Source organism: Emys orbicularis, chromosome 25 (assembly GCF_028017835.1).
Source record: "Emys orbicularis isolate rEmyOrb1 chromosome 25, rEmyOrb1.hap1, whole genome shotgun sequence".
NCBI classification, from domain to species: domain Eukaryota; kingdom Metazoa; phylum Chordata; order Testudines; family Emydidae; genus Emys; species Emys orbicularis.
Genome location: NC_088707.1, coordinates 10,405,208 through 10,432,129, shown reverse-complemented (window position 1 = coordinate 10,432,129; position 26,922 = coordinate 10,405,208).

Sequence of the window (26,922 nt, the reverse complement as noted above, 5' to 3'; positions counted from 1 at the left end):
TCCGGTGCCTAGGAAAGTGGTGAACAAAGTTTTTTTGGGGGGAGGGGCAGAATAAATGCGATAAATTTCAAAAACCTACGGCCTGATTTTCATTTACATTAAGGCCACTTTATATGGTTCTGGGTGTGCAGAGGGCTCTTAAAGTGAGTGTAAATGTAATGTATGTTCCCTGAAGGCTCCTTAGGCAAATCTGTTTCCTGGCTCCGTGCCTCAGTTTCCCCATCTGTAAAATGGGGATAATAGTACTGACCTCCTTTGTAAAGGGCTCTGAGAGCTACCGATGGAAAGTGCTATAAAAGTGCCAGCTATTAATTAATTATTAGTGTAGATGAAAATCAGCCCCTTAGAGGAGCAAAGGGAGTTTATTGCAGATTCTCACGCAGAATAATAATAATAATAATTAATTAATACTCCTAGACAGCTCTGGGCCTGGGCCTCCGAGAGTAATTCCTCTGGCTCCAGGGGCATTACGCCAGGGATGGATTTGGCTCTGAGCAGCTCATTGGGCCAGGATCAGGTGTCTTTGTGCACAGTCCTCACCCAGAGAGGGCTGCCACAAGGGAATGTCCCTGAGGCCCCATCAGGAGGCTGGGACAATGTGACCAAAGCAAATCTGAGTTACGTACTGTGACGGCCACCCACAGCCCTAACAGTATTTGCTTCCTCCTCTTCTGTCTGCAGGTATTTATCCTCTGGATTAGCCCCACCTCGGCTTCCATCCAGGATCAATACTGTGAGAATTTACCTCCGAGCAGTAACACCACTGGTAAGCACGCTACCCACCCTCCCCTACACCAACCTCCCTGTCCCCTCTAGCTTTGTTCCTGGAGTTGCTGAATGGACATTAGCGACCTGGTTCTCCACCGGGGTAAGGGCTAGTCGGGCTGAAGGGCTCTGGGGTTCCGCTGGGGTTAAATCGCCCATTCTGCAAACTTCAGGGAGTTTGTCTCCTGGGTGTTAAAACCTGACTCCCAGCTCTGGCTCAGACCTCGCCCCAATAGGTACAAGGACACCCCGAGACAGATTCTGTGCTGTGTCTCTAAGTGGTGCAGCATAGAACTCCCAGCCTGCCGTTCTTGGTGCTGTGGGGCTTGGAGACTTTAATCCACCTTTATGCCCTCCTAGGCCTGGGGTGCTCCATGGGCCGGAGAGGCCCTCAGTGTACCTCAGCCAGCCCTGGGGGGGCTTTGAAGCTCCTTTATGCTACTCTGGTCCTTGTACACAGGGGACTGCACGGCAGCTGAGAACTGGCGGAGTGCAGACATGTTCCATCTCGCTCCCTCCTGCCCCTGCGCTAGAGGGGCTCCACAGCTTTGTGTCCGCTCAGCGCTCCCTACAATGGGGGGGGGACATCTCTGCTGGCCAATTAGAGACACATTACATCACTCATATTTCGGGTGTTCGTCCTGCATTATTGATCATCAGCCTCATTGTCAGTAGAATGGCAGAAGGAGGAGGTGATCAGCGGGTGAGAGCTGTCTCAGAGCAGGAGACACAGGGTGTGTCCACACTGCACACTAAGCCTGGGCTGTGACTTGGGTTCAAGCCCAAGCCCCCACTTCCATCCACACACCTATCAGTCTGACTGGCACTAAGGACCCGGCTCCTAGGATCCTGCTTGGGGCGTGGGTCAGAGCCCAAGTCCTGCTGGGACTCGGGTCCAAGCAGTGTGGACGCAGGCGAAGCCACAGACCCGAGTCAGAAGGTCTGCGTAGTGCAGCGCGGATGCATGAGCACAGCTGTGAGACCCGGATCCTGCCATTGTAAACCCAGATTTACCGTGCAGCATGGACATTCAAGCGTGAGCTTGGAAACGCCGAGTCCCACAGACCCGGGCTTGGGGTGCAGTGTAGATGTACCCGCAGAAACGCGGAGAGTCAGCCCCTGAGAGGACTCAGAGACAGAAGGCAGAGCTGGCGGGAGCTGAGTTTGAAGGGAGAGCAGTAACTGGGCAGGGAGCTTGGAAGAAAGCTGTTGGTGAGAACGGAGCCAAGTTCGGGATCCCCAGGGAGGAGAAGGCTCAGGCAGTGGCCCCTCGGAAAGGGGAGGCTCCCGCTGGGTCAGCGGAAGCCAAGCCCAGAAGCCAGGGGGTTCTTGTGGGACGGTGGATCCCGCTGAGCAGGGGTACAGGCATGGAGGAGCCGGACACTGCAGGAGGGGGAGCTGCCTGGGGGAAAATACTGGACAACGGGGCCCTGAATCAGGGCCAAAAGGAACTGGGAACAAAGTGCCGCTATTGACCCTCGGGTGGGTGACTTGGAGGTGATGTCTCTGGAGAGGGGAATGGGAAAAATCCCTGCAGTATCTTTCTTTATTGTGGGAATTGGAGAATGGTTTTTATTACAAGGTTGGGGGTGGGGGGAGTTGCTGCACTGTGTGTGAATAAATTATGCCCAGAGGCAGGCTTTGTGTTGGACACAGAGAGATTATGTTCCTTTCTTGGGCAAACAAAAGGGGAAACTGAGGCAGGCCCACTGTTTGTGCCGTGGCCTGATGCTGGAGGGTGCCTCAGGTGGGGGCTCGCTCTATCGCAAGTTGGAAATGTCCTTCTAAAAAAAATGAAAGCCAAGATTATCACCTAATCCCATGACTCCAAGAGCTGGGGCTTTACAAAAAAACCCACTAAATGTCATGAGAGTTGTGATACCACTGGGTGAGCTGTCAACACTGAGTTTGGGCCAGATCCTCAGCCAGCGTAAGTCAGCATAGCTTGGGTGAAGTCAGTGGAGCGACACTGATTTACACCAGGGAAGGGTCTCCTGGCTCTCTCTCCCGCTTCAGTCACTGAGAAATCCCCTCCAGGGGACACAGCTAACCTTTGGTTAGGTGAGAGAGCCAGCTAACTGGGCCTGCTGTATAGCCAAATGATTCTCCACTCTATAGCCTGCAATCGATTTTGAAAGCAGAGCTGGGCAAATCACAATTTTTCCATTCACTAGCCATTAAAAAAAAAATCATTATTTGGTCGTCGGACTGAAAATGAAATGTTCACAAGCGTTGGCAAATCAAAAAGATAAAACACAGGTCAAATGAAACGTTTCACTTTGATTCTGACCATTCTAAACTTGTTTGATTTTTTTTTTTTTAAATACAGTCATAGAATCATAGAAGATTAGGGTTGGAAGAGACCTCACAAAGTCATCTAGTCCAACCCCCTGTTCAAAGCAGGACCAACACCGACTAAATCATCCCAGCCAGGGCTTTGTCAAGCCAGGCCTTAAAAACCTCCAAGGATGGAGATTCCACCACCTCCCTAGGGAACCCATTCCAGTGCTTCACCACCCGCCTAGTGAAATAGTGTTTCCTAATATCCAACCTAGACCTCCCCCACTGCAACTTGAGACCATTGCTCCTTATTCTGCCATCTGCCACCGCTGAGAACAGCCGAGCTCCATCCTCTTTGGAACCCCCCTTCAGGTAGTTGAAAGCAGCTATCAAATCCCCCCTCACTCTTCTCTTCTGCAGACTAAATAAGCCCAGTTCCCTCAGCCTCTCTTTGTAAGTCATGTGCCCCAGCCCCCTAATCATTTTTGTTGCCCTCCGCTGGACTCTCTCCAATTTGTCCACATCCCTTCTGTAGTGAGGGGCCCAACACTGGACACAATACTCCAGATGTGGCCTCAGCAGTGCCGAATAGAGGGAAATAATCACTTCCCTCAATCTGCTGGCAATGCTCCTACTAATATGCCGTTAGCCTTCTTGGCAACAAGGGCACACTGTTGACTCATATCCAGCTTCTCATCCGCTGTAATCCCCAGGTCCTTTTCTGCAGAACCTCTGCTTAGCCAGTCGGTCCCCAGTCTGTAGCAGTGCATGGGATTCTTCCGTCCTAAGTGCAGGACTCTGCACTTGTCCTTGTTGAATCTCATCAGATTTCTTTTGGCCCAATCCTCCAATTTGTCTAGGTCACTTTGGACCCTATTCCTATCCTCCTGCGAATCTACCTCGCCCCCAGCTTAGCGTTATCTGCGAACTTGCTGAGGGTGCAATCCATCCCATCATGTAGCCAGCTTTCTATCCACCTTATAGTCCATTCATCCAATCCATACTTCCTTAACTTGCTAGCAAGAATACTGTGGGAGTCCATATCAAAAGCTTTGCTAAAGTCAAGATATATCACGTTCACCGCTTTCCCCATATCCACGTTGACTGTTCCTAATCACCTTCCTCTCCTCCAAGTGCTTCAAAATTGATTCTTTGAGGACCTGCTCCAAGATTTGTCCAGGGACTGAGGTGAGACTGATTGGTCTGTAGTTCCCCAGACTCTCCTTCTTCCCCTTTTCAAAGATGGGCACTATATTTCTCTTTTTCCAATCATCTGGGACCTCCCCCGATTGCCACGAGTTTTCAAGGATAATGGCCAATGGTTCTGCAATCACATCAGCCAACTCCCTCAGCACCCTCGGATGCATTAGATCTGGCCCCATGGACTTGTGCATGTCCAGCTTTTCTAAATAGTCCTTAACCTGTTCTTTCACCACTGAGGGCTGCTCGCCTCCTCCCAATACTGTGCGGCCCAGTGCAGCAGTCTGGGAGCTGACCTTGTCCGTGAAGACCAAGGCAAAAAAAGCATTGAGTACATTAGCTTTTTCCACATCGTCTGTCACTAGGTTGCCTCCCCCATTCAGTAAGGGTCCCACACTTTCCCTGACCTTCTTCTTGTTGCTAATGTACCTGTAGAAACCTTCTTGTTGGCCTTCACATCCCTTGCTAGCTGCAACTCCAGTTGTGCTTTGGCCTTCCAAATGAAAGGACATTTCTAAACAAAGTCATTTCAGACTGAAAAATCATTTGGAAAAAGATGAAATGAGCTGTTTTGCCTTTTTCTAGGTTTTTTTTGGGGGGGGAGCAATTAAAGATGTCTCTCGGGGTGTGGATTTTCCACACTCCGGAATGACATCTCTATGTGGATGTAGCCTTTCATTGTAGACCAGCCTTTAGATGCTGGTCTCTGTTTCTCTGTGAGAGACCATGACACTCTCAGCCAGCCAGTAGAGGGCAGTCACAGACACACAGTCATTCGCCCGTCCCAGGAGAGCACAGTCTGCTTATTAGTATTATACCTGCAGGACAAAACATACATAAGCTAAGCAAAGGCCACGAGGAACACTGTGTCTATTTGACGAGCACTTCTGAGTGCTTTAATACTTGGCATTCATTTCTATTAATTAAATACTCACAAGTAGTCCAGGCACGGGCTTTACTGGTAGAGTTTCTCCTGCGTTACTTCCCCTTGCATTAGATTTGTGTAGGAATTAAAACACTGCCTGTAATTTGTGACCTGATTCATAGCTAGCTCCAGCACCTGGGTGGATCCTGAGCTGTTCCCTTGGAACAAGGTGGCAAGTTCGCACCCCCTTCGAGCGCAGGAGAGTCACTGCCATTTGATGGACCTTTGGGCTCCCAAGTGGAACGAGTTTGGCAGGTCTCAATTTTGGAAATCTACACCTTGAAGCCAGAGGTGAAATAGGTCATCCCTTCTCAATGGGGAAGGTGGGGGGCAGGGGTGTCTTGTCACAGTCTCCATGCTGTGCCTATCCAGTGCCTTGCAGGCCTGTCCAGCACCTCTCGCCACGCTAGGTTCCCATCCCAAACCAAGGTCTTTTTTTTTATTTTCCCCACCAGCAATTAAAACTCATCAATATTTCCCCTTGAGGACAACAGCATCCCTGCGTCACGTAGCCAAAGGAAAGCAAGAGCCTCACTGCTCTCTTGCATGAAAATGCTGGAAAGGTTTATTTTCCAATTTGCATGAAAGAAACAGTGGCCTCTGCGAAATCTCCTGGCCTGACACAGCCCCCTGTAATCGGCGTCCGCTCAGGGTGACTGATGGACTCAGAGGAGCCGTGCTGATGGATGAGCCCTGCCACGCAGCTCCAGTTAGCACGCCTCGCAAACTACTTTCTGAAATTAAATATTGGCACCGGCGCAGGGCGACTCCCTCCCTCTCCGGCTGGCGGCTGCTGGAGCGTAACGAGCCTCCAGCCGGCAAAGCAAACACGCTGCACGCCTCGCGCAGCGGGGGGGGCAAGGGAACCCCGCATCGGGGCCAGGCTCGGGAGAAAGCTGGCCGCAGAGCGAGCCGTATGGCTGCGCTCTGGGATCGCGGCTCGCAGCACAGCCATCGGGAAAGGGCCGGTGGCACAGTGGCAGCAGCTGGCCCCTTCCTTTGGGAGCCCGAGTTCAGGCCGTGCGTGTCCGGAGCAGGATGGGAGCTGGGAGAAACACAGAAGGGACGTCTACACTTGGAGCTCCGGGAGACGTACCCACGCTAGCCCTGATCAGAAGAGTGCACTAAAAAGAGCGTAGCCACAGCAGTGCAAGCGGCGGGAGGGGCTAGGCACCTCACCTGGGTACCTGTCTGAGACCCCAGGCATGTCCTCAGGGTGGCCAGCCCCTCCTGCCACTTGGTGTGCCATGGCTACCCTAGACACATGCGTGGCTCCTGGGAAGTAGGTGCCAGCGGTTTGCATTGCTCTGCAGCAATCTCTTTGGCCAAGGCATGGAGTGGTGTCGACAGGCATAAATACCCTGAGAAATCAAGAGGATCCACTCCCCACCTCAGCTTCCCCTAGGGCACTGCACCCTCCCCTGAGGTTCTCCCCTCCCATGTAGGGTTCTGCCCCTATACGCCCCTGGAGGGTCCCAGCTCCCATGGGCCCCTGCTCCCTCTGAGCCCCACACCCAGACCCAGCTCCCATGAGCCCCTGCTCCCTCTGAGCCCCAGACCCAGACCCAGCTCCCATGAGCCTCTGCTCCCTCTGAGCCCCAGACCCAGCTCCCATGAGCCCCTGCTCCCTCTGAGCCCCACACCCAGACCCAGCTCCCATGAGCCCCTGCTCCTTCTGAGCCCCACACCCAGACCCAGCTCCCATGAACCCCTTTCCCTCTGAGCCCCAGACCCAGCTCCCATGAGCCCCTGCTCCCTCTGAGACCCAGACCCAGCTCCCATGAGCCTCTGAGCCCCAGACCCAGCTCCCATGAGCCTCTGCTCCCTCTGAGCCCCACACCCAGACCCAGCTCCCATGAGCCTCTGCTCCCTCTGAGCCCCACACCCAGACCCAGCTCCCATGAGCCCCTGCTCCCTCTGAGCCCCATGTCAGCATCCTGCTCCCTCCAAGCCCCAGGCCTCAGCTGCTCTATTTCTTCCAGCCCCGAGTTAAGGCTCTGATTCTCCTGCCCCACACCCCAGGTGTCCTGCATCGGCACTATGCCTGTGCTGCCCTGCAGTAACTGAGCAGAATCAGGCCTTTCACAGTTATGAGGAGCAGACGTCTGTATTATTATTATCCATTGCTAGGACTCTCAGGTTAGCAGCTAGAGGCCTTGCTCCAGGGATCAAGACCATACTGTGTCAGGCGCTGTACAAACCAGTATAATAGCCAATATTCAAAAATAAACTCTAGTGCGAGAGGGTATCGGCCAACCACCCCAGCTACTGGGGATCTGGAAGACATTTCCCTGGAGGGAGGTTATCCCAGAGCAGTCTGCTTCAGAGTTTCTTGGGTCTTCTTTAGAAACAGCTGGTGAGGATGTCGTGCTGTCTGGAGTAGCTCATATCAGCCTTAGGCCAGGCTGTCAAAAAGCAGGGCAGACACCCCAAACTGGTGGTGTGTTCTATGATTAGATTTCACCAACCCAGTACCAATTCTGAACTCCTGATGCACAAAACCAGTCTTACCATGGAGTCCCAGACAATTCCCTTGAGCACTCTGGCCTATCTTGCACCCAGGCCAGCTGGACTTAGTGATAGATCGTCACTTATACCAAATATCACGAAATATTCAGGTTCCTTCCAGTCCTAAGAGACCAGTCACTTACCTCGGGTCAATTTGTACCTTAGAGCTCACAGCAAAGACAACCCTTGTAGCCAATCCTGTAATAAACTAACGAAGGCTTTATTAACTAGGAAAAAGAAACGAGAGAGTTATTTACCGATTAACGCAAGCAATATATCCTACCAATGAGTTACAGACTATGGTTCCAAAAAGCGACAGAGTTGTAGCAATCTGTCAGCACTGAATGGCCTCTCGGGCTAATCCAGGTTGACCTGGGGGATCTTTGCTTTTGTTTCTTAACCTCAGGCTGGGAGAGTCCAAACAGCAAAAAGATGAAAAATTTTCATGTCAGCTATTTTTATTTCGCTCTTCCGGAATCCAAACGGATGGGACGAGCCTCTCAGCACATAGCCCGTGTACGGCCAATTAGCAACGTCTTTTTAACGCGATGTGCCACCATGACCCATTTAGTTCTGATAATCCTCCCTAAAGGTCGGGGGGGACCACGCCTCCTGCCTGAGTTCACAGGTGCAGAGCAGGCATTTGTACAGTTACAGAGCAAAACTTACCTCTTACCTTCGAGCATGGGATACAGACATTACAAGTCCGATTAACGCAGGCAGCAACTTACAAGCATTCTATAGAGTCTAAACACTAAACACATAGTTCCCAGTCCAACACCTGTCTTGAACAATATTAACATATTGGTTGGTCTGGTTTCCAGCAATGAGTTTGTCAGTACTCAACTGACAGCTACAGCCTTGGGAAGAGCTGGCACCTGGTCTACCAGCATCACAGTCAGAGACAGGATAGTGGTCACTGTTCTGACCCGGTCTGGCAAGTCCTATGTTCCTAATGAAAACAGACAGTCCTTGCCTCAGAAAGCTCCCTGTTCAGGATTATGACACGGTGAAACAGACAAAAGAGGATGGAGAAAAGAGACAATGGCTGAATAAAGTGAGACGTAAATGAGGGCTCTTGGTAGTCACAGGTTGAGTGAGGCCAAATTTCTCACACAGCTTTTTTGGGGCAAAAAATGAAGGTTCGGGGCCATCGAAAGGTTTATCGAATACATGTTGATTTCATAGAATATCAGGGTTGGAAGGGACCTCATCTAGTCCAATCCCCTGCTCAAAGCAAGACCAATCCCCAGACCGATTTTTGCCCCAGATCCCTAAGTGGCCCCCTCAAGGATTGAACTCACAACCCTGGGTTTAGCAAGTCAATGCTCAAACCACTGAGCTATCCCTCCCTCACCTAATTTTTCATCTAGGGAGGGGGAAAAAAAACTTCTAAAAAATTCCCCCCCAAATCTATTGTTGATGTTTTCGAAACAAAACATTTCTCTTTTTCAGTTTGAAACAACTTTTCATTTCAAGTGGCTTTCATTTTATTTGTATTTATATTCAAAGACGTTTAAAAATGGTCGCAACGGAAACAAAACAATTTGTTTGACCTCAAACATTTTTTTTTTCAAATTTTCAATTCGCTGACAATTTTTTTCAGTCTAACCCAAAGTGAATGTTCCCCTAACTGTTTAAAATTGCCACTGAACCCCAAAAAAGCTGTTTTTTCACCCAGCTCCAGTTGCAGGGGGTTGCCAGCCTGGCTGAAGGCAGAGGGTAGTCAGTTGTTGGCATCACCATGGGAAGTTCTCCATTATTATTATTATTCTGTTATTTGTATTGTGGTAGGACCTAACAGCCCCCGTCATGGACCAAGACCCTGTGACGCTAGGCATTGTACAAACTCAGAACAAAAGGCTATCCCTTCCCCAGAAAGCGTCTAATCTAAGGGCACGTCCACACTTTAAACGCTGCCTTGATGCTGCTATAGGGCTGTAGTGAAGATGCTCTATGCCGACAGGAGACAGCTGTAGTTAATCCACCTCCGCCAGAGGCGGTAGCTGTGTGAGCAGCTTTCCCACCGACAGAACGCTGTCTACACCAGGTCCTAGGTCGGTAGATCTACGTTTTCACACCCCTGAGCGACGTAGTTACACCGAAGTAATTCTGTAGCGTAGACCTGGCCTCCTTTGGGACGGAGACTCCTTGTGAACCAGATTCCCCCTCACACACATGCTCCAGCAAAGCGACGTGATGAAGTTACGAAGCCCAGGGTGAAAACAAGGTGTGTAATGGAAATGCCAACACAGCCTTGGCTGGGATGCAGGGCAAGCAGGAGTCAGGGACATAATTCATTTGTTTTCCTCCCTGAAGGGTTTCATTACCTTGCTAGTGCAGGTGTCATTTGTCCTTGGGAGTGTTAGGCGGTGATAAATGGCATTTGCTTTTCTCTTATTCATCTTCCCTGAGCCGCAGTGTGCCTGGCTTTGTGGGTTCTTGATCTATTTCATTCCCGATAGTCTCCTGATCAGGGACTATTTGTCTGCCTTCTGCTGCGTAGCTGCCTAGATTGATAGACACACGCAAAGATGGACTGATGGATAGAGACTGGGACAGAGGGCTGGCTGGCTGTCACACGGAGAGGGGAAAACAGTAACCCTTTCAGCGCTGTGTCCACCCAATGAAATGGTATGTGGGGGCATCCCTGACCCATTCAGCAAGGCAGCCGGTACATTACTCTACCTTAATATACCTGCTGCATTCAGCACGACGGCCTGCCTGGTATGCTCAGCACCACAGTAGGGGCATTCTGCTTGGCTGTATCTGGAACACTGGAATATGCTCTTGCTTCATTTTCCCATCAGTTCCCATCTTAGCAGCCGGGCTATCAAAGGTGGAGCGAGAAACCGATTCCTTTTGCTCTCTAAAACCAGACTCTTTCCGGCAGCAGGAAGCCTCATTCACTGACTCTGTCATCTCACCAGAGAGCCGCGGCTAAAATCGGGTCAAACGGAAGGTGGGGCTGGTGGAGGGAACACAGCTGATGAGAAAAGCATGACTCTAACATCCAGGACTGTGCGGGGCTGCCGAGAAGTGTTGCCACCATGAAGACGTGGACACTGCTCCTCCAGAGTTTGGACTTTGGTCATGTAGCATTTTACTGGGACTGTCCTTAGTAAAGCCCTGATCATGGCAAAGTGCCAGTTTCACTTGGAAGAAGGCAGCCCGTCTGAGCGCAGGTCTGGGAGACGGGAGCTCCTGAATGCTAGACTTGCCTGTGCCTCCAGCTAGCTGTGTGACCGCCCTGCTCTGCATCTCAGGTGCAAGCTGGAGATGATACTTAGCTAGGGACAAGGGGGGAGGGATAGCTCTGTGGTTTGAGCATTGGCCTGCTAAACCCATGGTTGTGAGCTCAATCCTTGAGGTGCCCTTTGGGGGCAAAAATCTATCTGGGGATTGGTCCTCCTTTGAGCAGGGGGTTGGACTAGATGACCTTCTGAGGTCCCTTCCAACCCTGATGTTCTATGACCCCTTTAAAGAGGGGTAGGAGGAAGGATCCATCCTTACTGTGCTTCACAATCCTTGGAGGGTGAGAGATGCTAGGGGAGCATTGCATTGTTGTTAATTATTAATCAGAGCACTTAGAGAGCCAGTTGCACTCCATCTCTTTGATTTGTCCTGATATTGTCTCAGGTTAATCCATTATTGCTCACCACCCGGCTTTCTGCACCTTTTTTGGAAGCATCTGGTTCTGGCTTCTATCGTCAGACAATCCTGGTCTAGTCTAATCCAGTCCAGCAATTCCTATGCTCCAATGAGAGCAGGGAGGGGTGTTATAGGTGAATTACAGTTTGATGTCAGCATAAACCACCACTTGGTAGGGAACGGTGTAAGCTTAGGATAGGAATTGTTTGATACTTTTCCACAAACAGCAAATTTCCCCTTCTGCCCTCCCTGGGCAGTGGGAATTTCTCCACACAGCTGCGCTGGGAAAGACTGCAGATGACATGTTCCTCTCTAATGCCTGCTGTGTGGAAGTGTGTCCCAAGTTCTACTTGTGTCGCTTTTCTCTGACAATGTCCCCCCAAATCCTTTGGCTGACGAGGAGCTGAGAGTTTGGGAAAACAAATACTGGAAGGAACTGGCTGGGACCTGTGAGCGTCAATGCCCTCCGCTGAGTAAGAGTGGGACTGTTCAACTGTGTATCATGGGCCATATACTGCTAACAGCAAACAGAGATTCTCCTTTAGCTCTAGTGGCAGGGGCCTGGGCTTGTGGAGCAGGAGGATTTGAGTTCTTTCTCTGTTGCCTCCCTGAAGTTCTGAGTGGCCGTGGGGGCAGCGTAGTGACAGCAAAGTCCCCGATGTGCTACAGGGTAATAAGAACAATCTATTGTCTTTTTCATCCAGGGCTCTTTTAAGCCCCGCTGGCTTTTTATAAATCAAATGCACAGTCCCTCGAGGGACGGCGGCTGTGATGTGTGCATTATAAACAGCCGGGGCTCTCTTCTGGCCTCAGTTCCACAGATGCAATTCCTGCTGGGGTCAACGCTTGCACGACGCTGCAGTCCGGAGTACGGGGGTGTGAACTGCAGAGCACTCAAATGTGTTGCACTCTAACTGCCCCATCTAGACCCCGCTGGAACAAACTAAAAGGTACCTAGTGTGCATTACCAGAGCCCTGTTTAAACGGGACGAAATCAGCATGAACTCGGTACCTGTTAGTTCACCGCCAGCAGGGTCTACACAGGGCAGTTAGAGCAGAACAGGGTAGAGCGCTCTACAGGTCACACACCCCTGTGTAGACAAGCCCTAAAATACAGCAGAATCAACTCCCCTGTAGACCTAAATTACAGACCTAAAAGTGGCAATTCTTCAACAAAAAAACTTCAAAAACAGACTCCAACGAGAAACTGCAGAACTGGACTTAATTTGCAAACTGGACACCATTACATTAGGCTTGAATAAAGACTGGGAGTGGATGGGTCATTACATAAAGGAAAAACTATTTCCCCATGTTTATTTTTTCCCCTACTGTTACTCACACCTTCTTGTCAACTGTTTGAAATGGGCCATCCTGATTATCACTACAAACGTTTTTTTTACTCCTGCTGATAATAGCCCACCTTAATTGATTAGTCTCCTTAGAGTTGGTATGGCGACCCCCATTTTATCTCTGTGTATGTACACCTCAACCTCAATATAACGCTGTCCTTGGGAGCCAAAAAATCTTACCGCGTTATAGGTGAAACCGCGTTATATCGAACTTGCTTTGATCCACCGGAGTGCACAGCCCTGCCCTCCCCCCCCTCCCCCCTCCCCCCCGGAGCACTGCTTTACTGCGTTATATCCGAATTCGTGTTATATCGGGTCGCGTTATATTGGGGTAGAGGTGTATATCTTCCTACTGTATTTTCCACTCCATGCATTCGATGAAGTGGGTTTTAGCCCACGAAAGCTTATGCCCAAATACATTTGTTAGTCTCTAAGGTGCCACAAGTATTCCTCATTCTTTTTTCCCCTGTAATGCGATTCCCAACTGCCTTGATTTCAGGATTTCTGCTGCTGTTACCAGGAGCGGAATCCAGCTGCTGGCCAGATGAGCTCAGGATAACTGGATTAATCCACTCTCATCTCTAACTAGATAAGTGGATTTCATCTGCAGCCCTTTTTCTCGGCGTGCGTTTCAACTTCACGTGAGCCAGCAGCGCTCCCGTAGGTGGGATTTTTACAAAACTGCAGGGGAATTTAGGAAACCTTTGTTCAGGGTAATTGTAAATTTGGAGTTTTATAATGAAGCTAATGAGAGCCACAGTAGGGCTGTGATACGTAATTAGCTAATGTCTGTGCGACACTTGGGAACTGGCATGTGCTCATAGCATGAGGATGATTAGACTCAAGAGCCACATGCTGTTGAGCTCGGTGTCCGCTGAATACAGAGGAAGGGCTTCCTGGCATTCTGCAGCGAAATCGCTTTTCGCATCGACAAATATTTTGGAGATGGGTTTTATCTCACTTAGGTTCTTATCCAGCCCCCTTTCTGATAGCACGTGAGCCCCTCCCAATCTTTAAGGCATTTATTCTCCCAACCCCACTGTGAGGCAGGGCAGGGCTAGTCTCCATGTTTTCAAATATATCGACACTTGGAGCTGGGGTGTGATTCCCAGCTGGAAGAGACATACCCATGCTAGCTCTGATAAACGATCACGCTAAAAATAGAACGTAGCCAAGCGTGTGCCTGTCCAAGGCCCTAGGTACGTACTTGCAGCAGTGGGAATGGCTAGCGGCACCATGTATATAACGAATATCTCAGATGGGTACCTAGTTGGCTGGAGTAATGTGTTGGCATCCTTTCGTCTGCGAGAGACAGTGGGAATTGCAGCCTATGATGTAGATGGTTTGTAATGTCTCATGTGACTGAATAGTCCAATCCGAGATTTGCACGATCGCTGGCTGTCATAAACAGATAGTTAAGGGTTAATGCCTCTTTTACCTGTAAAGGGTTAAGAAGTTCACCTAGCCTAGCTGACACCTGACCAGAGGAACCAATGGGAGGACAAGATGGTTCAAAGGGAAGGAGGGAAGTTCCCTTTGTCTGTTGAGTTTTCACTTTGGACCGGAGTGGGAAAGCTCCAGAATTCAGCCTCTTATTAAGTAGTGAGTATTAGTGAAGGAAATAAATAGGTTTATGTTTATTTCTTTGTAACCTGTCTTGTGCAATTAGAGGAATAGTCAAATTGGGTATTTGGGTATTTTTTGTGTAAGTTTTTGCCCAGGGGAACATCCTCTGTGTTTGGAATCTGTTGTCAGTGAGAGTAGCTGGTATGCTAATCTCTCCCAGAGGGTTTTCTTTTACCTTTCTTTTCTTTAATTAAAAGCCTTTTTTAAGAACCTGATTGATTTTTCCTTGTTTTTAGATCCAAGGGGGTTGGATCTGGATCCACCAGGAGTTGGTGGGAGAAAGGAGGGGGATGGTTAATTTCTCCTTGTTTTAAGATCCAAGGGGTTGGATCTGTGTTCACCAGGAAATTGGTGAAGAGTCTCTCAAGGCTACCCAGGGAAGGGAATTAGTGCTTGGGAGTGGTGGCAGCCAGACCAGATCTAAGCTGTTAATTGAGCTTAGAGCTTCTCATGCAGGTCCCCCACATCTGTACCCTAAAGTTCAGAGTGGGGAAGGAACCTTGACATGGTGAGCAGCTGTGAGGGATTTTTTTTAGGAACCAAAAGCCAGATTTTTCCCCCCCTCCTTTGAGATGCTGGGGAAGCAGTGAAGGAGAGATATCCTGAAGGCAAACAGATAAGAGCTACTAACAGAGGGCTTTTTGTTAGAAGGGAAGCTCTAGCTGTGATCACTGGAGGGTCATTAACATTGCCAAGGCAAGTCACAAACACCTGTTTTACTTGTTTTTTTTTCTCTAAAGAGTCACATTACAGTAACCAAAGATTCCAAGTTGTTCCCCCCCCCCCATAGCTAAGGTAGACCAGGGGGAAAATGTCAGGCAAAGGGGAAAAAACTATGCAACAGGACCTAGAATTAGCCAAATTCCAGGCTGAGGAGAATGAAAAGGAACATGACAGACAGATGGCCAGGGCTGAGGCTGCCCACAAAAGAGCTATGGAGGAAAGGGAAAAAGAAGAAAAAGCCAAAGAGGATGCCCACAAAAGAGCTATGGAGGAAAAACAAAAAGAGATGGAACTGAAAGAAAAAGAGATGGAGAAGAAACAAAAAGAGAGGGAGGAGAGGGAAAAAGAGAGGAAGCATGAACTGGAATTGGTAAGGGCTAGGCGGATACACCAGCCAACCCTAACAACCCCTCTCTAGGTACCGCTTCCCATCCCAGAAAACTCCCTACCTACAAGACAGGCGATGATACTGAGGCCTTCTTAGAAAATTTTGAAAGGGTCTGCTTTGGGTACAGCATCTCTACAGACCAGTACATGGTAGAGCTGAGGCCGCAGCTCAGTGGACCCTTGCAGAGGTGGCAGCTGAAATGCCTAAGGAACACATGAACAGTTATGAACTTTTTAAAAACAAGGCAAGAATCAGAATGGGGCTAACACCCGAGCATGCCCGTCGGCGGTTCAGAGCCCTAAGGTGGAAACCAGACATGTCATTTACCCGACATGCCTACCACGTTGACAAAAATTGTGATGCCTGGGTATCAGGAGCAAATGTTAAATCTCTGGAAGATCTGTTTTTTCTAGTGAAAATGGAGCGTTCTTAGAGGGTGTTCCTGAGGAAATAGAAAGGTACATCCTAGATGGGAAACTCAAAACTGTAACCGAGGCGGGGGAGATTGGAGCCAAATGGGTGGAGGTGACAGAAAAGAAAAAAACTAGTAGCAGTTGGAGCGAATATCAGAAGGGGCAAGCCGAAACAAAACCTTACCACCGGGGACAACCCAAGGCCCCACCCACATCCCAAGGGAAACCCCAGACACCTTCTCACCCCACCACACCAGTCTCCACCAACCAACCTCGACCCGGTGATACCTTAGCAGGGCAATGTTTTAAATGTAATGAACTGGGACATATAAAGGCCCACTGCCCCAAGAACCCCAACCGATTACAGTTCATTACACCACAATCACACCAAAGATCCCCAGGCCCAGATGCCTCTCAAATACCCTCGGAGCGAAGGGAAACCTTGAGAGTGGGCAGAAAGAAGGTTATCGCGTGGAGGGACACAGGGGCACAAGTGTCGACTATCCACCAGTCCCTAGTGGACCCCAAACTCATCAACCCGGAGGCTCCGGTGACAATTCAACCCTTCATGTCACACTCTGTAACCTTGCCTACAGCCAGGTTGCATGTCCAGTACAAGGGCTGGTCAGGAATGTGGACTTTTGCAGTCTATGACAATTATCCCATCCCCATGCTGCTGGGGGAAGACTTGGCCAACCATGTGAACCTAGCCAAGAGGGTGGGAATGGTCACCCGCAGCCAGGCTAAACAAGCTTTCACCCCCATCCCTGTTCCTGAGCCGTCCACCAGGGCCTCGTCTGTGTTACCAGAGACCCAGACAGAGGTGGTGGAACCAGATCCCCTGCCAACGACTGCAACAGCCGTAGTGAATCCAATCCCAGAGACCCAGCCAAAGCCAGTCCCAGAACCGGAACTGGCAACGCAACCAGCACCAGAACCATTGCCAGCACTGAGTCCAGCGCTTGCAAACCCGTCTACAACTCCAACGCCAGAGGGCACCAGTGAGCCTGAACTGGCAGAAACAGTGGATAACCCTACCCAAGAGGTTCAGTCAGAGCCTGAAATACCACATAGTGCACCAGCGGACAGCGGTTCACAGTCAACGGAAACAGCCCCAGCACCTGCATCGCTTCCAGAGGGACCAAGCCCAAGTCCACAGTCCAAGGAGGAACTGATGTCTCCAGCATCAAGGGAACAGTTCCAGGCCGAGCAGGAAGCAGATGACAGCCTTCAGAAAGCTTGGGCGGCGGCACGGAGCACCCCACTGCCTCTCAGCTCTTCTAACCGATCCCGGTTTGTTGTAGAACAAGGACTTTTATACAAGGAGACTCTTTCTGGTGGGCACCACTGGCAGTTATTGCAAATGTCTGTCTCTTGGTTGGGAGCTGCTTGCTTCCTATGGGTTTTTGTCTCTTCAAGCTGCAGGAGCCAGCTCCTGTCATGGACTTTGATACCCTGATGGAGGCAATGACACCACTTGTTACGATCACTTGCCAAGACTTCCCATTGGTCAGGATCAATTCCAAATTCCTTCATATCTCGCTTGCACAGTGTCTTTATAGTGAAGCTTGGGACGTCCTGTTGTTCTTGTTCCCTTTGATAGCTCCCCATATAGCATGTCCTTGGGTATGTGTCCGACTTCCTACCTACTGAGATGGCCCAACCAGCGCAGTTGTCTTCACTTGAGCCTGGCTATCACACTTCATAAATTTTCCCTTTGAAGAACCTCTGCATTGATGACTTTGTCCTACCATTTGGTGTTGAGTACGTGGCGTAAACAACCTAGGTGGAAACTGTTCAAACTTTTCTCCTGATGAGCATAAGTTGTCCATGTTTCCCCACCATACACGAGAGTGCTGAGGTTGCAGGCTTGGTACACTAGCATTCTGGTCTTGATGGTCAGCTTTGAGTTGTTCCATGGTCTTTTAGTTAGTCTGCTAAAAGTAGTGGCAGCCTTTCCAATGCGAACATTTAGTATATAACTAACATTTCCGATGGCTACCTACTTGGCTACACTATTTTTAGCACATTAGATTGACCAGATCTAGCATGGGTATGTCTCCTCCAGCTGGGATTACATCCCCAGCTCAAAGTGCAGACGTACCATTAGAGGTGAGACACACAGGAGCTAAGTGACTTGCCCAAGGTCATAGAAGAATTCTGTGGCAGAGCAGGGCCTTGACCCCCCGCAACGTTCCCAAGTCCTACGCTCATGACATAACCACTGGATCATCCCACCTCTGAAAGCAGCGTTTCAGCAAAGCAATAGCAATGAGGAATTTTCTTCTATAGACATAGTATTGTCAACCCTAAGCGTTCAAAGCTCAGGCCTCCAAAATCCCAAGATTGCCTTAAAATCATCAGAGTTTACAAACCATCAATGTGGAGTTTGTTTTATTTGCCTTCTGGGTTTTCAGCCTTTAGAGCTCACGTTTTCATGTTTCCCTCCACTAGGAATAGCTAGAGTTAATGAAAGCTGAGAGTTTCACCTAATCCTATGACTCTAGGAGCTGGGGCTTTAAGTAAAACCCCAACTAGCACGAGATTTGCAATAAAACAATGTGAGAGGGCAACACTAAATGTGGGGGAAAGCAGGCTGAGTATGTCTGGAGGGATCAGTCAGTGTTAAGTCCCTGGGGGTGGTTTTGTAAAGGCGGCAAACCTTCTAGGAAGGGTTTGGGACATTTGTTCCTCCTCACACGTTGTTAATGCCCCTAGATGCACCTGCAGTGCCAGTTCCCGCTCCTCCCTTCGAGGGGATGAAAATGATTGCGTTTAAGGCAAAGGCGCAAACAAGCCACCTCTGGTTATCCCCGGATCCCGCTCGGCACAGAGATAAGAGTCCCAATTCCAGAGCAGTTAAAATCTGAGCCCTCACCGATCCCCCCTGTTTCCCAGCATGCACTGCAATCATCTAAGCCTGTTGGGTGGCTCTGATAGATCAGGCCTCTGAGCATCTTATCAGGGGGATGCATTCCCAAGAGCTAAACCGTGCGGCGCTCCAGGTCCATCATGCGTATGTGATCAGCACAAGAAAGCCAGGCGTTAAGATGTCAGCTTGGCTTCGGGTTACCAGGCAGCCCCGTCTCACTCTTGCTAGGAGTGGTTCAAAGAGAATAACGGAACGATCTGGTGCCATAGCTGTTGCTGCCCATGAGAGATGGGCCCAAACCAGAGCCCCGCACCCAGACAAGCCGAAGCTTCGGGCAAGCCCTGATGTTTTTATGTTTGTTCTACAAGGATGCTGGGTAGGAAGGTACATTCCCTCCAGAGAAGCAGGGAGCACTGCTGGTGAGGTGGTAGCTGGCACACTTCCCTTGGCGTTAGTGCCAGCGGGGTCTGTGTTCGTGGTGGCGCCATCCTTCAGATGAGGCCTAAAACCTTCATGAAAGATCCCCTAAGAGAGGGGTGTTAAGGTTGGTGTCCCAGCCGAATTCCAACTCGGGCAGTTCCACTGTGCTTCCCTAACTCCCCCGCCAGCTTTGGTTAGATTTGGGGGTTTTCTTCACTACAGGCCTGATCCGCCGCTCATCTTGTCCCGCAGCTAGTCGGGAGTGACTCCATTAGCATTAGTGCAGTTACACCAGGATAAAACCAGCTACATATGAGACTTGGCCGCCCCTCCTCATTACGTAGCATTGCTGTGTGTTGTTTAAGAGCCACCCCCATCAATCTTCTCATCCAGGGGAAGTGGGTATGGTGACCCTAGAGTTCCATTACCCACTCCACAGGAGTGCTGTAATTAATGCTAATGAATTCATTAGGAGTGCTTATTAATGTTTGTAAAGCCATGTGGAAAAATATTATGTGATCATGTAATTAAAGGCATACGCACAAGGGGATGAATTAAGGTTGCACAGGCAATCTATATTATATTATATTATAGTAGGGCTGTTGATTAATCACAGTTAACTCATGCCATTAACTAAAATAAAAATTGTGATTTTCAAAATTAATTGCTGTTTTAATAGCACCGTTAAACAATAGAAATAGCAATTGAAATTTATTACATATTTTGAATGTTTGTCTACATTTTCAAATATATTGATTTCAATTACAACACAGAATACAAAGTGTACAGTGCTCACTTTATATGATTATTTTATTACAAATATTTGCACTATTAAAAAGACAAACAGAAGAAATAGTATTTTTCAATTCACCTTATACAAGTACCGTAGTGCAATCACCTTATCGTGAAAGTGCAACTTACAAATGTAGATTTTTTTGTTGTTACATAACTGCACTCAAAAACAAAACAATGTAAAACTTTAGAGCCTACAAGTCCACTCAGTCCTACTTCTTGTTCAGGCAATCGCTAAGACAAGCAATTTTGTTTACATTTACGGGAGATAATGTTGCCCACTTCTTATTTACAATGTCACCTGAAAGTGAGAACAGACATTCACATGGCACTTTTGTAGCCGGCGTTGCAAGGTATTTACGTGCCAGATATGCTAAACATTCGTATGCCCCTTCATGCTTTGGCCACCATTCCAGAGGACACGTTTCCATGCTGATGACACTCGTTAAAAAGATAATCTGTTAATTAAATTTGTGACTCAACTCCTTGGGGGAGAATTATATGTCTCCTGCTCTGTGTTTTTCCCACATTCTGCCATATATTTCATGTTATAGCAGTCTCGGATGATGACCCAGCACATGTTTGTTTTAAGAACACTTTCATTGCAGATTTGACAAAACGCAAAGAAGGCACCAATGTGAGATTTCTAAAGATAGCTACAGCACTAGACCCAAGGTTTAAGAATCTGAATTGCCTTCCGAAATCTGAGAGGGACGAGGTGTGGAGCAAGCTTTCAAAAGTCTTAAAAGAGCAACACTCCGATGCGGAAACTACAGAACCCGAATCACCAAAAAAGAAAATCAACCTTCTGCTGGTGGCATCTGACTCAGATGATGAAATTGAACATGTGTCGGTCCGCACTGCTTTGAATGGTTATTGAGCAGAACCCGTCATCAGCATGGACGCATGTCCCCTGGAATGATGGTTGAAGCATGAAGGAACATATGAATCTTTAGCGAAGCTGGCATGTAAATATCTTCCAACGCCAGCCACAACAGTGCCATGAGAACGCCTGTTTTCACTTTCAGGTGACATTGTAAACAAGAAGCAGGCAGCATTATCTCTTCCAAATGTAAACAAACTTGTTTATCTGAGCGATTGGCTGACCAAGAAGTAGGACTGAGTGAACTTGTAGGCTCTAAAGTTTTACATTGTTTTATTTTGGAATGCGGTTATTTTTTGTACATAATTCTACATTGGTAAGTGCAGCTTTCATGATAAAGAGATTGCACTACAGCACTTGTCTTAGGCGAATTGAAAAATACTATTTCTTTTGTTTTTTACAGTGTAAATATTTGTCATCAAAAATAAATATAAAGTGAGCACTGTACACTTTGTATTCTGTGTTGTAATTGAAATCAATATATTTGAAAATGTAGAAAACATCCAAAAATATTTAAATCGGTGGTATTCCATTATTGTTTAACAGCGCGATTAATCACATTATCACGATTAATATTTTAATCACTTGACAGCCCTAATTATATTATATTATAAAGTCAAAATGTTGGGGTTTATGATGTGTCTCCCAATTTCCACCTCTGTAGTTGCTGATTCTGCATTCAGAGAGTCTGCCACAATTTTGAAAACGGCACTGTGCTAAGGTGTTCATTTTCATGCCTTCTTCCATGGTGTTTCTTACACACTCAGCTCCATATCTCTGGGTCCCTCAGCCACCTCTCCATCCTCATTTGATTCCCCCCTTTATATCACATTCCTTCCACGAGGCCTTTTCAGTCATGCTGCTCAGAACATGGGCAGGTGGGTTCCCCATGCAAAATTTCGACTTTTCATAGAAAACCTGAAAACAAGCCAAACATGTGTCTGCAAACCCAACATTTACATCCCGTACACACCCATTTTCTGACCAAAATCAAACATTTGTGGTCAAAAACTGGACCAAAAAAAATCAGTTTTTAGTCAACATTTTTCAGTTTCCAGTGAAAAATCAAACCTCTTTGACGAAAGCAGACATTTTCTGCTAGGGTTTTCATTTCATGGAAAACCCCATTTTTGGATGGAAAATTTTTGACCAGCCTTACGTTTCAGTGACAATCTCTCTGGGATATTTGTCTAGTCTGGGGAAAGAAATTGTGCCTGAAAATCCATTAATGAATGTGCTTTAAATAATGTGGTCTTAAAGACGACTTTGTACCTGGTCTAGGCAGGGCAAGTCACATTGAATAACGTGTTACGTGAGCATGGCCAGTCTAGGAGGAAGCCTAGGGTTGACTCTGCCTAGCTAATGTGCCGTATTTTGTATTTAAATGTGTCTTATTTCCCCGTGGTGTGTGAGATCGGCCCTACTGGGTGTATATGATCCTCTGCGTTATCTGTACCTGAACTGCTTTGTGTATCTTAGATTGGGTCCACCTCTCCGTCTATGTGAGTTCAGGCATGAGGAGCACTGTAGGTGCTCAATAAATGATAATAAAATAATCCCAGTTTTCTGGCCTCACCAGCTGTAGAAGCGACAAGAATCCTCTGCAAAGATCTCCGCAGACCAGGCACTCAGGCTGGGATTTTGAGTGTCAATGGGAAGTACATGCCTAACTCCCCTAGGCTCATTTGAAAATTCAAACCTCATGTGCCAAGGTTCCACTTTAAGTAGTGTGCACGGAGCCCAGTGGAAAATCGCAAAGCCCAGGGGGTTGTGAGACAAATCGCTATCCATGCCCATCTTTCACCCCTGGGCAGAGGGCCAACACAAAGCTCATGCTCCTTGATCTTGAGTGCGATTTTTCTTGTGCTGGCTCTGAACAGGGGTGAATTTGACCCTAAATGCTGAATATTACCCCAAAAGCATATAAAAAAAACGTTAGCTGTCCCATTGTCAGTGTGTGCAGTTTTGTCATGGCCTATCACCATGACCTCTGGGCATCTGATGTAAACAGTGCAATAATTGAGGATAAAATACACTATAAGAATGTTATAATTATCCAAATATCAAACATTAGAAACCTAGGAAATTACTAGGTCAGGGGGAGGGATAGCTCAGTGGTTTGAGCATTGGCCTTCTAAACCCAGGGTTGTGAGTTCAATCCCCTTGAGGGGGCCATTTGGGGCAAAAATCTGTCTGGGGATTGGTCCTGCTTTGAGCAAGGGGTTGGACTAGATGACCTCCTGAGGTCCCTTCCAACCCTGATAGTCTATGAAATTTAAAAGGAAATCCAATAGGGATCAGATCAGGGCCCCATTGTGTACGGTGCTGTACAAACACAGAGGAGAGATGATCTCTGCCCTCAGTGGCTTTACAGTCTAAACCAGTGTTTCTCCACTAGTGGGTTACAACCCAAGGGGGTGTGACGAAAGGCAATCAGGCCAGGCATTAGACATTGTATTACAATCAGAAGCAAAGGAAAATCTGCTGCCTGTGCACCCTTCCCCTTCAAGGTTAACTGTTCTGTGCCAGCCTCTTGAACCACACACCCGGCTTAGCGTTGTGAGCATAAAGAGAATGTCAGAGGCTTGCAAAAATGTCTGACTTGGAATGAAGGGTTGCCAACCTGGAATGCTTGAGTAAGACTGGTCTAAAGAAAGTCTGATGGGAGTGGGGCTTTATGCCGTATTATTAGGATTTATTCTCTCCGGGGAAGCACCCGGCAGCTGGTTTTTTACAGCTGCTCTTACGGGGAGAGCTATTTGCCATGAGACGGGTCAGGCATTTAGAGCCTGGTTTCGTGCTAATTCCTGGTGTAAACCGCAGAGCTGAATGTTGCCAGTGGGACCTCTTCAGCCCTGACCCTTTATTAGGAGAAAATCACTGCCGTTTTCAAAGCCTCTTTCCCATGAAGGGGACGATGCTTTTCCAAGCGGCTCAGCAGCAGCCCCTCGAGTGGAACTGTGTGTAGAGCTCTCCATGGCTTATTGTGGCAATTGCACCAAGGGGGTTCATTTGAATTGACCCTCTTTGCCTGCAGGAAGCCACTTAAGCCTTGATCCTGAGCACAGCACAGATTCTACAGGCAGGTCTGCCTCTGAGAAGTCACAGAGCAGAAGGGTCATTTGCTTATGGGCCCAGGGGGGCTGCCGCCCCAAAGCTGCCGTCCCAAACCTTTGTTCCCCACTTCAGACTTTTCATAGGTCTCTATGCTCCACTTTTTGACCCCCAACCAGACTTTACAGGATATAATATAATTGCATATCATAATTGTTCTCTATGCCAGGGAGTCTCAAACTGGGAGTTGGGACCCCTCAGGGGGTCATGAGGTTATTACAGGGGCGGGGTCATGAGCTTTCAGCCTCCACCCTAAACCCTGCTTTGCCACCAGCATTGATAATGGTGTTTTTAATTTATAAGGGGGGGGGGGTCGCACTCAGAGGCTTGCTATGTGAGACCCACTGCGTGTATGCTGATCCAACTGTGCACCTGCCCCGGTTTTTCTGAAATGATGCTCCTGCCATGGAGTCATAAGAACATAAGAACATAAGAAAGGCCGTACTGGGTCAGACCAAAGGTCCATCTAGCCCAGTATCTGTCTACCGACAGTGGCCAATGCCAGGTGCCCCAGAGGGAGTGAACCTAACAGGCAATGATCAAGTGATCTCTCTCCTGCCATCCATCTCCATCCTCTGACGAACAGAGGCTAGGGACACCATTCTTACCCATCCTGGCTAATAGCCATTTATGGACTTAGCCACCATGAATTTATCCAGTCCCCTTTAACACATGGGCAACTGGCTGGTATGAGGCAAAGAGGGTTGGCAGAACAAATAAGGCACCAAAGAGGGTGCTCACCCATGCTACAGGAGGGTGGAAAGGTGAAAATAAGCAGTTAGTGGCCTCCCTAGCTAGTCCTGCTGGCCAAAGCTTCGGGGAGATCAGACCCTCAATTATTCTGGTCCCACTGCTGTTGGGCCAGCTATACATGTGCTGCCAGAGCCTGCCGACAGCCTGAAACAATGGGTCAGAGAGGCGTGAACCATCCCGAGCATCAGGTTGTTAACTCTGAAGCTGAATGGCTACAATGTAAATTTCAGCAACTTCGGTAGCTATTCCATTGCTGATCAAAACACAAAAGGAAGCAGAGGGACAATCATTTCATAGATCGGCACCGTGGCCTGAGAGCGAGCCGCCTCCTTTTGGCATCTTGTTTTAGCTTCTTGACTGGGCAGACCATGGTTTAGGCAGGAGCTTGGGGGAGCTGCACCACAAGGACTGATCCAAAAACTTCACAACCATTGGATTTTGGACCTGTCAAAAATTGTCACAGAACGTGTCCTTTTTCCTTGAAAACGTCCCGCATTTTGTCAGAAAATCAAACCTCTGCAACCTAAAAATTTTGGCTGAAAATTAAAAAGACTTGGGGGTTTACAGTTTTCGGATGAACATTTTGTGGTTTCTGATAGTTTTCCCAAACAGAACAAAAACATTTTAAAGATATTTTTTCATTTTCATGCAAAGTTCCAGTGGAAACCCCACTCATTTTCTGATTGGCGATATGCACAATTCATTCGTAGTTTGCTCTCTGGGGCTGGTGGAAGCAATTGAAGCAGAACATACTGTTTAAAGCTCTTTGGGCTCTAGGGACGATATTTTCGTAATTGCTCAGCGCAAAATTTCAAAGGGCCCAGCGCCATGACTGGGGCTAGATTTCCCAAAATGTTTAGCACACTGCCGCTTTCGTGCCAGGGAGGGCCAGATTTTCAGAGAAACTCAGCAAATGGATTTTTTCTAAACAAAAGTCTGTTTTGATTTGAATCCAATAGAAATCAAGACAAACGTGTGATTTTTTTTTCTTTTTTATGTAGGTTTTGAGCTTGTTTTTAAAATGTGTCATCAAAAAAAAAAAAAAAACTAAAAACCAACAAAATGTTGGTTTTAAATCCAAACAAAATTTGTGTTTTGTCAAACAATTGGCACAGTTTTTCATAGATTCATAGATTCATAGATTCTAGGACTGGAAGGGACCTCGAGAGGTCATCGAGTCCAGTCCCCTGCCCGCATGGCAGGACCAAATACTGTCTAGACCATCCCTGATAGACATTTATCTAACCTACTCGTAAATATCTCCAGAGATGGAGATTCCACAACCTCCCTAGGCAATTTATTCCAGTGTTTAACCACCCTGACAGTTAGGAACTTTTTCCTAATGTCCATATTAGTTGAGCTAATATGGATATTTTTACAAATACTTTGATATGATTTGCAAAGCATTTCATTAAAAAAAAAACCCACATTTTGATCAAAAACGTTGGCCCAGCCCTAGATTAGATCCCTGTGAATGTTACCTTGAGGCAATCTCTTTCTGGGCACTCGCTTTCTCAGCCATGCACGACTCCCTTGGGGTGCTGCTGGAATTTCAATCCATAAAGGTCAAATTAACAACATCAGCATTTCTTTCCCCTTCAGTCTCGCACGTCTTTCACACAGATATAGATGTACCGAGCCGAGGAACTAAATTGGGATTTCAGAGACGGGTGATGTAAAATGATCAGAAGTCTGGAAAAAATTCTATCCGAACATATTGGAACCATTTAGCGTAGAGAGCAGATGAATAAGAACGTGTCCAGACACAAACATTTGACCTCTTTAACTAGACTGGTATATTTAATGCTGTACAACCCCCTAAGGTGGACACAGTTATACTGGAATCAAGTGCTTGTACTGGTATAGCTTTTTCCCTATAAGGGAACAACATGCTATGCCAGTACAAAGCCCCTTTATACCAGTGTAATTGCGTCCACATTAGGGGCTGCACTGCTCTAACTATACATCACACCTGTGGCTTACAGAGGTATAGAAAAGCTGAGTGTACACCAGACCTAAGAGAGGACATACTGGAGATACACAGAATAATGACTGGGTCAGTCAGACAGCTTCCATTCACCCTGTCACAATAAGAACACCACCACCAAGCTCTTCTGTAGCACTTTGCAGCAGTAGATCTCAAGTCTCTCCAGCACTTTTCATGTCATTAGCCTTACAAGCCCCCTCGGAGGCAGGGCAGGGCAGTTCTCCCCGTTGTACAGATGGGGGACCGAGGCCCAGCGAGGCTAAGTGTCATGCC